Below are 14,503 nucleotides of genomic sequence, written 5' to 3' on the forward strand. Positions count from 1 at the left end.
CTATTATATCATCCACCTTAGAAAGGAGGGTATATAAACTTTTCATTCCAGTTGTAACATCACTAAATGTTCGTCATAGACCCCATTAAATATGCATATATATTCATAATCAGCATAAAATTCTAAGTCGATTTGTCCGTCTGTATGTCTGTTTGTTTAAATTACGATACAGCCCACATTATTTGACGTAGAGCGTCAAAATTTAGCTGAAAAATTTTTATTGTGTATAGGATGGTTGGTATTGAAAATGATCTATCGGTTCACGTTTTGGTATAGTCCCCATACAACGGTTTCTCTCGAAATTCGGCATTTTGTTGATTTTTGCCACATTTCTCCTCTGATTTGTCTAACACATATAACGATACATATCTATATTGGGTATGTTGATAATCCACACATTTTCAATTGTTTCAAATTTGGTATTTTAGAAGGTCTGATAGATGACAATCCTTGAAGTATAAAATTGTCCACAGAGGTTCCCGTTTTGGTATGGCCCCATATAACAGCTTCATTCACTTTATGGTTTTTTGATAAGTTAACTGCATTATCCAAACAGTCTTACTGGTATATGAAGTTTAAAGTGAAACACGCTTGAATCTAGATACTTTTATATAAAAATGTTTCCTTTACCCTCAGATGGATAATAGTAATAATTCTGCCCGGCCGAACTTAATTTTTTTACTTGTTTTTAAAGTAATAAGTAGTATTTGTCATTGAAATTACGCGTTGGAGACCCCATAATTTCCATATCTTTTATCATAGTATAATTCAAAGACGATTAAACAAATGTCCGGTTCCTTAAAGCATATAATGGTTATACAAAACGTGATCAGTTTTTGCTTCTTCCCAAATTACCAACATTTGCCGAAATTAGTATGAAAATATGGTTAAAATGTAAGATATACTTGAAATCGGGTTGTATCCTTATCCGGGGGTTATGGCCCATATCGTGAACTGCAAAAGTGATTTAAGGTATCGTGAAAGTTTAGGAAGAAGTTCTGAAAGAATATAAATCCTTTTCCCTCTTTTTTTGCGCCCTTTATATACGGTACTAGCTGAACCCGGTGCGCTCCGCTACCCCTTTTGATTTCATATGCATTCAAAATTTTATTTACGAATATATGTTGGATAAAAAAAAAATTTAAAAATTAAAAAAAAATATTGCACTAATTTAATGCGTTAATAAACAAAATCATTACAAAAGCAGTAACATGACATGCATACACGAAGGGTTTGTCATTTGGATTTATTTATTTCATAGCAAATACCAAACATGCAGGAAACTGCATTTTTTTTAAGTAGAGTGGCATTTCTATTTGGTTCTTATTAAAATCATATCCCAATCTGATCCGATTTAAATATAATTTTAAAAAAATTACTTTTACACAAAACACCGCCACACCTTTCACATTTCATTGAAATTGGTGAGTCAAATATGTGAAATCGGCCGAGAATATATATATGGGAGCTATATCCAAATCTTAACTAATTTCCAATTAATTTATCACATTTATTATTATAACCAAATTCCGCCACACATTCTGAATTTCATTGGAATCGGTCATATATATCGTGTTTGGTGCATAATATGTATGAAATCGGCCGAAATATATATGTTAGCTATATCCAAACCTCAACTGATTTCAATATAATTTGGCAATTTTTGCTGGTGCCAGATTTTGTCTCTCTCGCTTTGGGTGCATCAAATATGTGAAATCGGTTGAGTATATATTTGGGAGCTATAATCACATCTGAGCGTATTTGAATATAATTTGTCAAATTTATTTTTGTACCAAATTTAGCCACTCATGCCGAATTTCGTTGGAATCGGAAATACGTATCGTGTTTTGTGCATCAAATATGTGATATCGGCGGAAAATATATATGGGAGCTATGTCCAAATCTGAACCGATTTTAATATAATTTGACTAATTTAGTTTTCTAATCAAAATCCCGTTACATATTCCAAATTTCTTTGGAATCGAACATACATATCGTGTATGGTGCATAAAATACATGAAATCGGTCGAAAATATATATGAGAGCTATATCCAAATCTGAACCGATGTTAATATAATTTGACAAATGTATATTTACATCAATTTCCGCTACACATTCCAAATTTCATTGAAATTAGAGATACATAGCGTGTTTGGTGCATCAAATTCATGAAATCGGTCGAAAATATATATGGGAGCTATATCCAAATCTGAACCGATTTCAATTTAATTTGACAAATTCATTTTGGCTCCCAATTCCGTTACTTATTTTAAATTTCATTACAATTGAAAATACATGTCGTGTTTGGTCCACCAAATATATGAAATCGGCCGAAAATGTATATGGGAACTATATCCAAATCTGAACCGATTTCAATATAATTTGGGAAATCAATTTTTTAGATAAAATCTATCACACGTTTCAAATTTCATTGAAATTGGGGATACATAGCGTGTTTGGTGCATTAAATGCTTGAAATCGGCCGAAAATATATATGGGAGCTATATCCAAATCTGAACCGATTTCAATATAATTTGACAAATTTATTTTCGGATTAAATCCCGTCACACATTCCAAATTTCATTGGAATCGAACATTCATATTGTGTTTGAGACATCAAATGAACGAAATCGGTCGAAAATATATATGGGAGCTATATCCAAATCTGAACCGATTACAATATAATTTGGCAAACTTATTTTTGTTCCAAATTCCGTTACGTATTCCAAATTTGGAGACTGTATCTTCAACCAATCAATAGATATGTGCATATAAAATCTAAATTTTTGGGAGGTACCTCCGATTCTGATGCTATATCTCCAGTTCCAAGTGGAAATTCAAAAATGTATATAGCCTATGTTACTTTCAGGCGATGTTGCAGTATATATGGAAATTTTCAGGAAAATCTATTCAGCGGTTTTCGAGTCCATAAATTACAAACAAACAAACAAACATACAAACATTTTCCTCTTTTATAGATATAGAAGAAGAAGAAGAAGATTCACTGATTGCAGTCCCAATGAATTTTGTATATTGAGTTCTCATTGGACGGATTATTGTCATGTGAAAGAAGTAGGTAGGTCCAAGTTTTGAAATGAGCCCCATTACGTCTTGTCGGTTATTTTTGTTTGTTTAAATGTGTTCGCATCTTCCAGCTGAAGCACGATTTAGATCCTGGAGTTGAAAGCTAAATGCCAATGAAAGATCGCCATTTAACATCGTATTGCGTACTATTTCACTTTTGATATTATTCGTTCAGAATTCAAAACAATTAAAAATGTACACTTCTGTATAGTTTTTAAATTGAAAAAATTTCACGCCAAAAGGATTTTTTCTTTTATATTTTTATTGGCATATTTTACGCAATTTTTTTGCCAAGATTCCATTCCGAATTTGTATGAATTGTGAAAATCCGTCCAAACGTTCTTGAGTTATAAACATAGTAACTAATAAATAAATTGAAAAAAAAATCTTCAACTTGTTCGCTGGTTTTTTACAGCGAATATTTAAAGGTCCTTACAAAGTTTGGTCCTTACTATTATTTTGAAATTTGATTCCTTTGAAAAAATGTTCTCAGTTTTCCCTATTTTAGAGTGCAATGCAATATGCTCTTCTTTGATTTTTTAGCAATTTTGGTTTGACCGCGTTAAATTATTTTGACATCATCTATTGAGGTCCGCCACTCCATAGTTTTCGTCGCTTTCTACTATCCAAAAAGATTACACATCATATTAGAATTAAAAAAAAAACACTACAAATGTACATTCCGAAATAGTAAGTCAAAATGGAAAAAATTCATGCAAAATAAAACATTACTATTTTTTTAAAATTTCACATTTTTACGCGATTTTTTTTTGGATTTTATCCTTTTCTGCCAAGAGACAATTCCGAATTTGTGTAAATCGTTAAAATCAGATCAGCGGTTCTTGAGTTATAAGCTTAGTAACTTACACAACTTCCTTATCTATATCTATAAAATAGGAAAATGTTTGTATGTTTGATTGTTTGTTTGTTTGTAATTTATGGACTTGAAAACCGCTGAATAGATTTTCCTGAAAATTTCTATATATACTGCAACATCGCCTGAAAGTAACATAGGCTATATACATTTTTGAAATTCCTCTTGGAACTGGAGATATAGCATCAGAATCGGAGGTACCTCCCAAAAATTTAGAATTTATGTGCACATATATATTGATCGGTTAAAGATACAGTCTCCAAATTTGGAATGCGTAACGGAACAAAACTAAGTTTGCCAAATTATATTGAAATCGGTTCAGATTTGGATATAGCTCCCATATATATTTTCGACCGATTTCGTTCATTTGATGCCTCAAACACGATATGAATGTTCGATTCCAATGAAATTTGGAATGTATGACGGGATTTGATCCGAAAATAAATTTGTTAAATTATATTGAAATCGGTTCAGATTTGATATATTTTCGGCCGATTTCAAGCATTTGATGCACCAAACACGCTATGTATCTCCAATCCAATCCAATGAAATTTGAGATCCGGTATAAGTAATTAGTGTCATAGGCTGCAGTAAATGTTCCGAACATTCCGAGACAATTCCATTAAAAATTTGTCAGCGTAAAATTCTAAGACGATTCAGGCCTGTCCGTCCGTCCGTGTGTTGTAATCTTGCTACCGTCAAAACAAATTAAGATAGGAAGCTAAAATTTTGCATAGATCTGCCTTTTATCTACAGGCATGTCAAGTTCGAAGATGGGCCATATCGGTCCACGATATCGTATAGCCCCCATATAACGGTACCCCCGATATTCGGTATTTTCATGATTTTAGCCACATTTTTCAATGGAATTGTCTGAAAATCCACACAAGTAGTTCCTTGTGGGTACTTTATACCTCGGCAGAGAATTATCTAAATAGGTCCACAATATCGTATAGCCCCCATATAACGGTACCCCACTGTATTCGGTATTTTGATGATTTTAATCACATTTTTCAATGGAATTGTCTGAAATTCCACAAAAGGAGTCCCTTGTGGACATTTTACCCCCTCAAAAAGAATTGTCTATATAGGTCTACGATATCGTATATCCGCCATATAACTGTACCCCCCGATATTCGGTATTTTGATGATGTTAGCCATATTTTTCAATGGAATTGTCTTAAAATCCCCACAAGTAGTTCCTTGTGAGTACTTTACCCCCTGAGAGAGAATTGTCCATACAGGTTCACGATATCGTATATCTCCCCGATATTCGGTATTTTTATGATTTTACCCACATATTTCATCGGAATTGTCTGAAAATCCACACAAGGAGTTCCTTGTGGGTACTTTATACCTCGGCAGAGAATTATCTATATAGGTCCACCATATCGTATAGCGCCCATATAACGGTCCCCCTGATATTTGGTATTTTGATTATTTTATCCACATTTTTCAATGGAATTGTCTGAAATTCCACAAAAGGAGTCCCTTGTGTGCATTTTACCCCCTCAAAAAGAATTGTCTATATATGTCCACGATATCGTATATCCCCCATATAACGGTACCCCCCGATATTCGGTATTTTGATGATGTTAGCCACACTTTTCAATGGAATTGTCTTAAAATCCCCACAAGTAGTTCCTTGTGAGTACTTCACCCCCTGAGAGAGAATTCGCTATACAGGTTCACGATATCGTATATCCCCCATATAACGGTACCCCCCGATATTCGGTATTTTTATGCTTTTACCCACATTTTTCATCGGAATTGTCTGAAAATCCACACAAGGAGTTCCTTGTTGGTACTTTATACCTCGACAGCGAATTATCTATATAGGTCCACGATATCGTATAGTCCTCATATAACGTTACCCCCGATATTCGGTATTTTGATGTTTTTAGTCATATTTTTCAACGGACAGAGAATTCTCTATATAGGTTAACGATAACGTATAGCTCCCATATAACGATACCCCGCGATATTCGGTATTTTGAAATTCCACACAAGAAGTTCCTTGTGGGTACTTTACACGCAGATTGTCTTTATAGGTCCACATTATCGTATCGGCACCTTCCTTTTATCTTTATTTTAAAGATTTTAAAAGAATTTTTAATGGATTTTATTTTTTTTGAAAATTTTCTAATTCGTTCCAAATGGTGGAGGGTTTCAAAGTTCGGCCCGGCCGAACTTACTGCTTTTTTACTTGTTTATGGTACAAAATGAAATTTGATGTAGAATAACACAAAATGTGAAGCATGGAAGAGGGATTACTATTTGTTACTTTTCGATGTAAACTTTCAGAACGCTAATACACGTGTTTTCTTTGTATACCCTCCAACATTATATGGAGGGTATATAAACTTTGTCATTCCGTTTGTAACTCCTCGAAATACTCATGATCAGCGTAAAATTCTAAGTCGATTTGGCGATGTCCGCCTGTCTGTCTGTTGTAATCACGCTATCTTTCGAACGAATTGAGATAGAAGGCTAAAATTTTGCACACATGTTCATTTTGCCAGTAGGCAGGTTAATTTCGTAAATGGGTCATGCAGGTCCACGTTTTAATATAGCGCCCATATAACGGTACCTCCTTATATTCGATATTTTGATGATTTAACGACATTAACCGTAATTGTTTCAAATTTGGCATTTGAAGTTCGTAAAAGATACTACAGCTTATGACATAATATTGTCTGTGCAGGTCCACGTAGTCCACGTACAGGTAGTTTCAAATTACGTATTTAGAGTTCGTAATGGGGAATGGGAATGCAGGTCCAGGCCTTCGTATAGGCCCCATATATCAGTACCTCCCTATATTCGGTATTTTACGATTTTAGGTACAATACTCACCGAAATTGTTTGAGATGTGGTATTGGAAGTTCGTAATGGATGATACAGCCTGTGACAGAAAATTGTCTATGCAGGTCCAGGTTTTTGTATAGCTCCGATGTAACGGTACTTCCCTATATATGGTATTTTGAAGATGCTACATTATACCCATTTTTTGAAAATTTCCAAATGTTGGAGGGTATTCAAAGTTCTGCTTTTTAACTTGTTTAGCTCTACTTTCATTACCTCCTGAATTTTTCCCCTAAATAAAGCAGTGTCGAAACTGTGGCCAAAACCTTTAAAGATTTACATTCAACAACACATATATGCTAAGGGCCACATCCTAACACCGATGGAGACACATGTTTCACCGGTATTACTATCTCATCAAAATTTGAAGCCTTTATGAAGACATTTTTGAGGTCCATATCTTGCTAACCGTTTATAACTTTGATTCACGCTGAGACAACGTTATAGTTTTTGTTCTACAGGGATTAAAAGGGGTAATTTCGGCTCGTGAGACTGACACTCGTGTACCAAACATTCAGCCATTCTGAATTCAACTTCTTGTATGAAGTCGACTGGAATTATGTTATGCCAACAAATCGGTTTGGCAAATTGTTGTTGTCCCTCTAGATTGGTTGACATAACAGGGCCTCTCCCAATTTTCACAGAGACATTTATGGATTATTACGGTTTTGCGTTCTGATTTGTTATCAAGATATGGTTAAGTACAGATTCATGCAATTTGAAATCCTTAAATCCCTTAAGAGTGCAAAATTTTTATAAGGCATTTTTCGTGTTTCCATACCTACTGGAAGGTGACTTACGCCTCCAATGTGAGTATTTTTGAAAATATCGTATCAAAGGCGTAGCATTGATTTTGCAAATCCTTGACACACTTCTTATTGCGTTGCGGTGATTCCTTGTCCTCGGCATTACACATGTTTTTGAATCTGGGATTTGTGGTTTTCTTGTTTGCAATGGGAATATAAAAGATGAAATTGTTTGTTTCATATATATTGTTGTTTCAAATATATAGCTTTTAAATATTATCAAATTTCTCAATAATGGGCTTTTCGAAGCATGTACTAAATTCATCTTTTGCAAACTTATTATTTATGAATTTAAACAAGTAAAAAAGCAGTAAGTTCGCCCGGGCCGAACTTTGAAAACTTAATTATTTTGGTTTAAATCTTTCAATTATATGTATTTCATATTTATGCTAATCACTTACGTACAACTAAATTTGTCAGTTTTTATACCCTCCACCATACATAGTATAGAAGGTATATTAAGTTCGTCATTCCGTTTGTAAGTCATCGAAATAATCATTTAAGACATAACAAAGTGTATATAGTCACGATCAGCGTACAATTCTAAGACGATTTAGCCCTGTCCGTACGTCTGTCCGTCTGTTGTAATCACGCTACAGGCTAAACGAATTAAGATAGAAAGCTAAAATTTTGCCCAGATAAGTCTATACCTATCGCGACAATAATAATTTATTTTTCTACCTTTATTTTTATCGGCCAAATGTCGTATAAATAGCAAATAGAGAAAAGCGTGGAGTCCTTGGACCCATTGATCATGAAAAAATCCCAACAAACACCCATTGTTTTTAGCGATATCAGACAACCCTACACTCACATTCCAATTGATTTACTTTCGTTTGGTTGCATGTTGCCCTTTCTGTCGGATTGTTTATTAGATGGGGAAAGCTGCGTGGTGTGACTACAACTACAACAGAAATGGCTACATAAGTAATGAAAATGTACCCGCGATCGGTCATATACCATGAATTGTCATATACATTGAAAGAAAGCAAAAAATTTCGGAAATAGCATCAAATTTTAGAATAAGTTTAGATCTGTTCGAATTGGTCACCTTTGGCACGAATTATGGCCTTTAAATGGTCAATGAAAACGTCACACGTTGCCCGAAGGTTGCTCGGCGGTATTTTGCCCCATTCCCGGCGAAGCACTTGCTTTAGGTGATCGACACTTTGGTATTTTTTAGTCCCAACCTTGCTTTCCAAAATACTCCAGACACAATAGTCCAACGGATTGATGTCCGGAGATTTTGGTGGCCATTGTGCGCTGGAAATGAAGCGAGGAACCTCATTTTGTATCTATTCTTGGGTGCCGCGTGCTGAGTGCGATGGTGCTGAGTCCTGTTGGAATGTTCAAGGTCTGCGGCTAAAATGTTTGAGTGCCCAAGGCTTTAATACACCCTCCAGAATATATTCGCAACAATATTCGGCATTTATTCTGATGCCACGATCGATTTAAAGTACCGTTATATGGGGACTATTCCAAAACGTGGACCGATATATAAACTCGTTAGCTCTATTGAGTCTATTTTCTTTCTGTTGCGGTGTAAGTTCTTGCACTTTTTGGAATTTCAATGGCTTTACCCTAAGCTCATTTTTCAATATTTGCCGAATGCAATATTGCGATATGTTCAGCTCACGAACAATTTTTCGGACACTGAGACGGAGGTTTCGACCAAGTCGCTTCTTTACTTTTCGAACCATTTCTTCTGATGTTGCTTTTTTCTTTCGTCCACTTCCTTGACGTCGGGCTACGCTGCCAATATCACGGTAACGAGCAATGGTGCGAGTCACAAAATATTTATTCACATTTAAATGCTTGAGTGTTCTAACGATAGCCACTTGTGGTTTTCCAGACATATATCAAGAGATCACACTACCACACTTGAATTCCATTACGAATAACTTTTTTTCTGGGAAATTCTTACCAAAATGCTTTTGTACGCTTGTAAACAATATAATGAGCTGTCGGACGAGTGGTTTAGAAATGACAACAGTCTGAAGTTAGTTGCAGTTTTTTCTCTCACCCTCTTGTTTTTTTTTTTTGTTTTTCATTTGCTTTCTATGCCCTGTATCCAATATTTGCTTGGCCAGTCCTATAAAGCCTTGAAAAGTGTATTTTAAATATATATGTCATTTTAGTTGTGTAATTTACTTAGTAATATTTTCTATCATCGAAGAGTATGTACATTGTTCATGCGTATTTGTGAAATTATAATCAATTTTTCGTTATTCAATATTTATTAACGGAAAAATGAATTTGCCATCTGAAAATAATTGAAGCATAAGATGGCCATAGTCTACGCTTCACCTAAACCGCCTTACTTCGCCAGGTAAGCCAGACATTATTTTTGTGTTTCCTCTTTAATTATTTTGTTGACAATTCAATGGGGGATGACACTGTCCAATGTTATATTCAGTACTCGATAAAGTAATTTATAAAATGGAGAATGGCTGAATTATTTACAACGATAATGGCAAAATAATAACTATTCATTTAAGTTGTTGTTGTCATTGCAAGTGATTATTTTAAATCGAGCAATTTGTTATGGTATTTCTTTTCACTATTTATTATGAAAAATACAGAGGTTTTGTTGTTATTGCAATGTTTCGTAGAACAATTTTAAATCATTTACGTTTATTGTGAGGGCGGTATTAAGGCAAACTGTCATTCGACATTCAATTACCATGTTATTGAACTGAGTGAACGGTTCATTGAGCCGACATTCGTAATGAAATGGGATTCTTTTATTGTAGGTGTGAAGCCATTTGATTTTACTACAGTGGGCTACAGTAGGCTTTCAAATAGTTCTATTCTAAACATGAAGTTTTTATCAAAATTTATTAGGTCTAAAAATAATGATCGATTGGAGACCTCCTGCTCTTGTGTCAGTATGCCTATATTAAAGGCTAATTGGTCGTGAGTTTCACTTCATATAAGAATATTTCTCAATTTATGCTGGCAACCGTATTTAACATAAAGCTCTCCTTCAAGAAAACCAGGCCAACTTCTTCCATAATTCTTTGATAACCTAGGAACTTCTTAATAGCAGAAACGGCAAATCAAACATTGAAGAAATAAGATTTCAATCAGATTTGTTTCACAAGTACAACACAGATCACCTCCTGATCTTCGAATTTGTTCCAGATTGGACAAGAAACATTTCAAACTTAATAGACTCACAATAGATAACAATTCTTGTAGTATAAAATTGTCTATAAAAATTCTTGTTTTGCTATGGCCGTAGATACCTCTATTTAAAAACGTTCATTAAACCTAATATTATACCCGACACTACACGGTGGTACATATTTGTTTGTAACAGGCAAAAGGAGACGAGATAGACCCAAAGTGCATTTTTATGATCTTTATAGAATCACATTCTGAATCGATTTATACACGTCCGTCCGTCTGGCCATGCATTTTTGTGAAAATTCAATTTATTATTGCATTTATTGCTCGAATGTGAAGACATTTTGCGCAGATGATTTGTTTGACCCAAGGTGGCAATCGGTCCAAATATAGGTATAGCTCCATATATTCGCCCAATTGTATATTGTGCATAGTTGCATATTTTAAGCCAAAATGTGATAAATTTTAGCACATCCAAAAAAACTTAGCCAATAAGTAAGTATGTTAAATTATGTGAGTATATAAAATCGGTTGAGATATAGCTTCAATTCCATATATATGTTTCATCCGATTTGGTGTTTAAAACCGCCAAAATATGGTCTTCACAACAGTGACAATTTCTACCATACCAGATACAGCTCAGAAATACCTCTGCGAAATTTTATCGAGGTACAGGGTGAGATGAAGAAACTGCAATCAAATTCAGACTGCTGTCATTTCTAAGCCACTCGCACGACATCCGTTAAAATTATTCCAGTGGCAGCTCAAAATATTGTTTACAAGCGTACAAAAGAATTTTGGTGAGAATTTTCCTGGAAAAAAATTTATTCGTGATGGAATTCAAGCGTGATAGTGTGATTTCTTTATATTTGGCTGGTAACCCACAAGTGGCTATCGTTTCAGCACTCCAGAATTCAAATGTGAATAAATCTTTTTTGTCTCGTATCATCGCTCGTTACCGTGATACTGGTAGCGTAGCCCGACGTCAAGGAAGTGGACGCTTGGCGAAAGTGGTGAACTGACAAATTTGGTTTTTTCAGATGAGAAAAAGATCATTGTCCAGCTGTTTGTAAACAAACAAAATGATGGTGTTTCCTTGCCAAGAGGTCACCAGAACGCAAGCGCCGGCCATGGTGATGGAGTGGGCCGCCATAACAGCCGATGGTTGCTCTCCGCTCGTATTAATCGACCGAATATTATCGCGAAAATATTCTGGAGGGTGTATTAAAGCTTTGGGCACGCAAACATTTTGGCCGCAGACCTTGGACATTCCAACAGCACTCAATACGCACCACCCAAGAATGGTTACAAACTGAGGTTCCTCGCTACATTTCCAGCGCGCAATGGTGAACAAAATCTCTGGATACCAATCCGTTGGGTAAAAAAACCAAAGTGTCGAACACCTCAAACAAGCGCTTCGCCGGGATTGGGCCAAAATACCGCAGAGCAACATTCGGACAGCGTGTGGCAGTTTCATTGGCCGTTTGAAGGCCATAATTCGTGCCAAAGTTGACTAATTCGAACAAATCTAAACTTAAACTTAATTATTCCAAAATTTGATGCTATTTCCGATAATTTTTGCTTTCATTCAAAAAAAAAAAAAAAAAAAAAAAGTGTAAAAATTATGGCTTTTGATTTTCTTTCAGTTTTATTTGCGGATTGATATCTGGAGATTTTCGTGGCCACTGTGCGCTGGAAATGAAGCGAGGAACCTCATTTTGTAACTATTCTTGGGTTAGCTCTCTTGAGTCTATTTTCTTTCCGTTCCGGTGTAATTTCTTGCACTTTTTGGAATTTCAATGGGTAAAGCCTCTCCGAGCTCATTTTTCAATATTTGTCGAATGGAATACGCGGGTTTCGATCAAGTCGCTTCTTTTCTTTTCGAACCATTTTTGCTGATGTTGCTGGTTTCTTCTGTCCACTTCCTTGACGTCGGGCTACGCTTCCAGTATCACGGAGACGAGCGGTGGTACGAGACACAAAAGATTTATTGACATTTAAATGCTGGCTTGTGGTTTTCTAGCCAAATATAAAGAAATCACACTATAACGCTTGAATTTCATCACGAATAACTTTTTTTCTGGAAAATTCTCACCAAAATGCTTTTGAACGCTTGTAAGCAATATAATAGCTGTCACTGGAATAATTTTAAGCTGTCGGACGAGTGGCTTAGAAAATAACCGCAGTCTGAATTTGATTGCAGTTTTTTCATCTCACCATGTACATCCTAAAAAAACCTTTCCAAGTTGTGTCGAGATCGGATCAGATTTGGATATATATATTCTATATATATTTCGCTCTAATTTCATGTAAATAGTACAAAAGAGGCTAAATTTCACGAAACCAAGATGTTTCATCCGATTTTATATTAGGAATTCTGAAAGTCAAAACATAACAATGATATTTGGTTCGAGAGAACACAAATTTAACTCAGTCAAGTTTAGTGATATCAAATAAGATATAGCTTTTTTAGGTTAGTTTAAACCTATTTCGAAATCAAAATTCCTCAATTCGAATTTAAAAGCCTTAATACCCAATAAATACCTAAACTTGCGAATCTGAACATTCATTTGCTACACAGAACCCTACTAAATATTCAAAGTGGTGTTTGGTATAATAAAGTCGGCACCGTACGATTTGTTGTCCGGTCTGCATACACTATTTCTCTAAATGAATTATTAACTTAGCCTCCTTAGGGTAAAGGAAACATTAGAACCCAATATGACCCAAAAATACCAATTTTTATACAAATCCGTGAAAAAATGTAACAAAAACTATCAAAATACCGAATATCGGGAGGTACCGTTTTATAGGAGCTATACCTATATTACTATTTCCGTCACCAGAGCTATGACTAACAAATGCCAATTTTTAGACAAATCCGTGAAAAAATGTGGCAAAAATCATCAAAATATCGAATATCGGGTGGTACCGTTATATGACCGCTATATCAAAATGTGGACCGACCATCCTAGACACAATACAATTATTCATATTTTTCCACGACTTATGGCCTGACACTTCACCTCCTTCTCATTTTACCCTGCAACACTATGTGTTAGGTTTATTATAAGTTTGATTGGGCCAAAAATTATGTAACACCTCAAAATATTGGTTTCTAGCTATGTATATCCGGGTAGGTAAGTCTAGGGTTAGGGTCAAAAGGGCTGAGCCTATTGTTTTTAAATACATTTAGGGGTTGGAATGGACCAACAACTAAAAATGTTTCTGATTTTTCAGTCGTTATAAAGGTAATAAATAGAAAAGAAAGGACATTTTTGTATGCTGATTTCGTTGACGAATATAGCCAAATATCGTAGACAAGCAAATCACAAAGATGAGTCTAAAGTTGGAGATACAGAGGGGCCTCTTGCATTTGGAGATGATCGCAAAATATCTAGGGGTTCAAATGAACCAAAAACAGAAAAATTTTCTGATCACACAATTGAAACCAATCGACAGAGAATTTTGCGTAAGAAGAGAGTTAACCATTGACCATTGGATTATATTCAACTGTAAAATGGACCACAACAAATAGCAGCACGACGGAGTGCAGAAACTATTGGGCAAATGTCCCTAGTCAAAAAGCTAAGGATAATATCTGAGTGCTCTATGACATAATCTCAAGAGCGAAATCTTCCAAAATGGATTTGGACATAAAAGGGCTTCTAACATATTGTAGTGTTGTAGGGTATCACATGGTTGGCCACGCACGACTATAGCCTTTACTTACTTGTTATACCCTCCA

Source organism: Musca domestica, unplaced genomic scaffold (genome assembly GCF_030504385.1).
Source record: "Musca domestica strain aabys unplaced genomic scaffold, Musca_domestica.polishedcontigs.V.1.1 13, whole genome shotgun sequence".
In the NCBI taxonomy this organism is placed as follows: Eukaryota; Metazoa; Arthropoda; class Insecta; order Diptera; family Muscidae; genus Musca; species Musca domestica.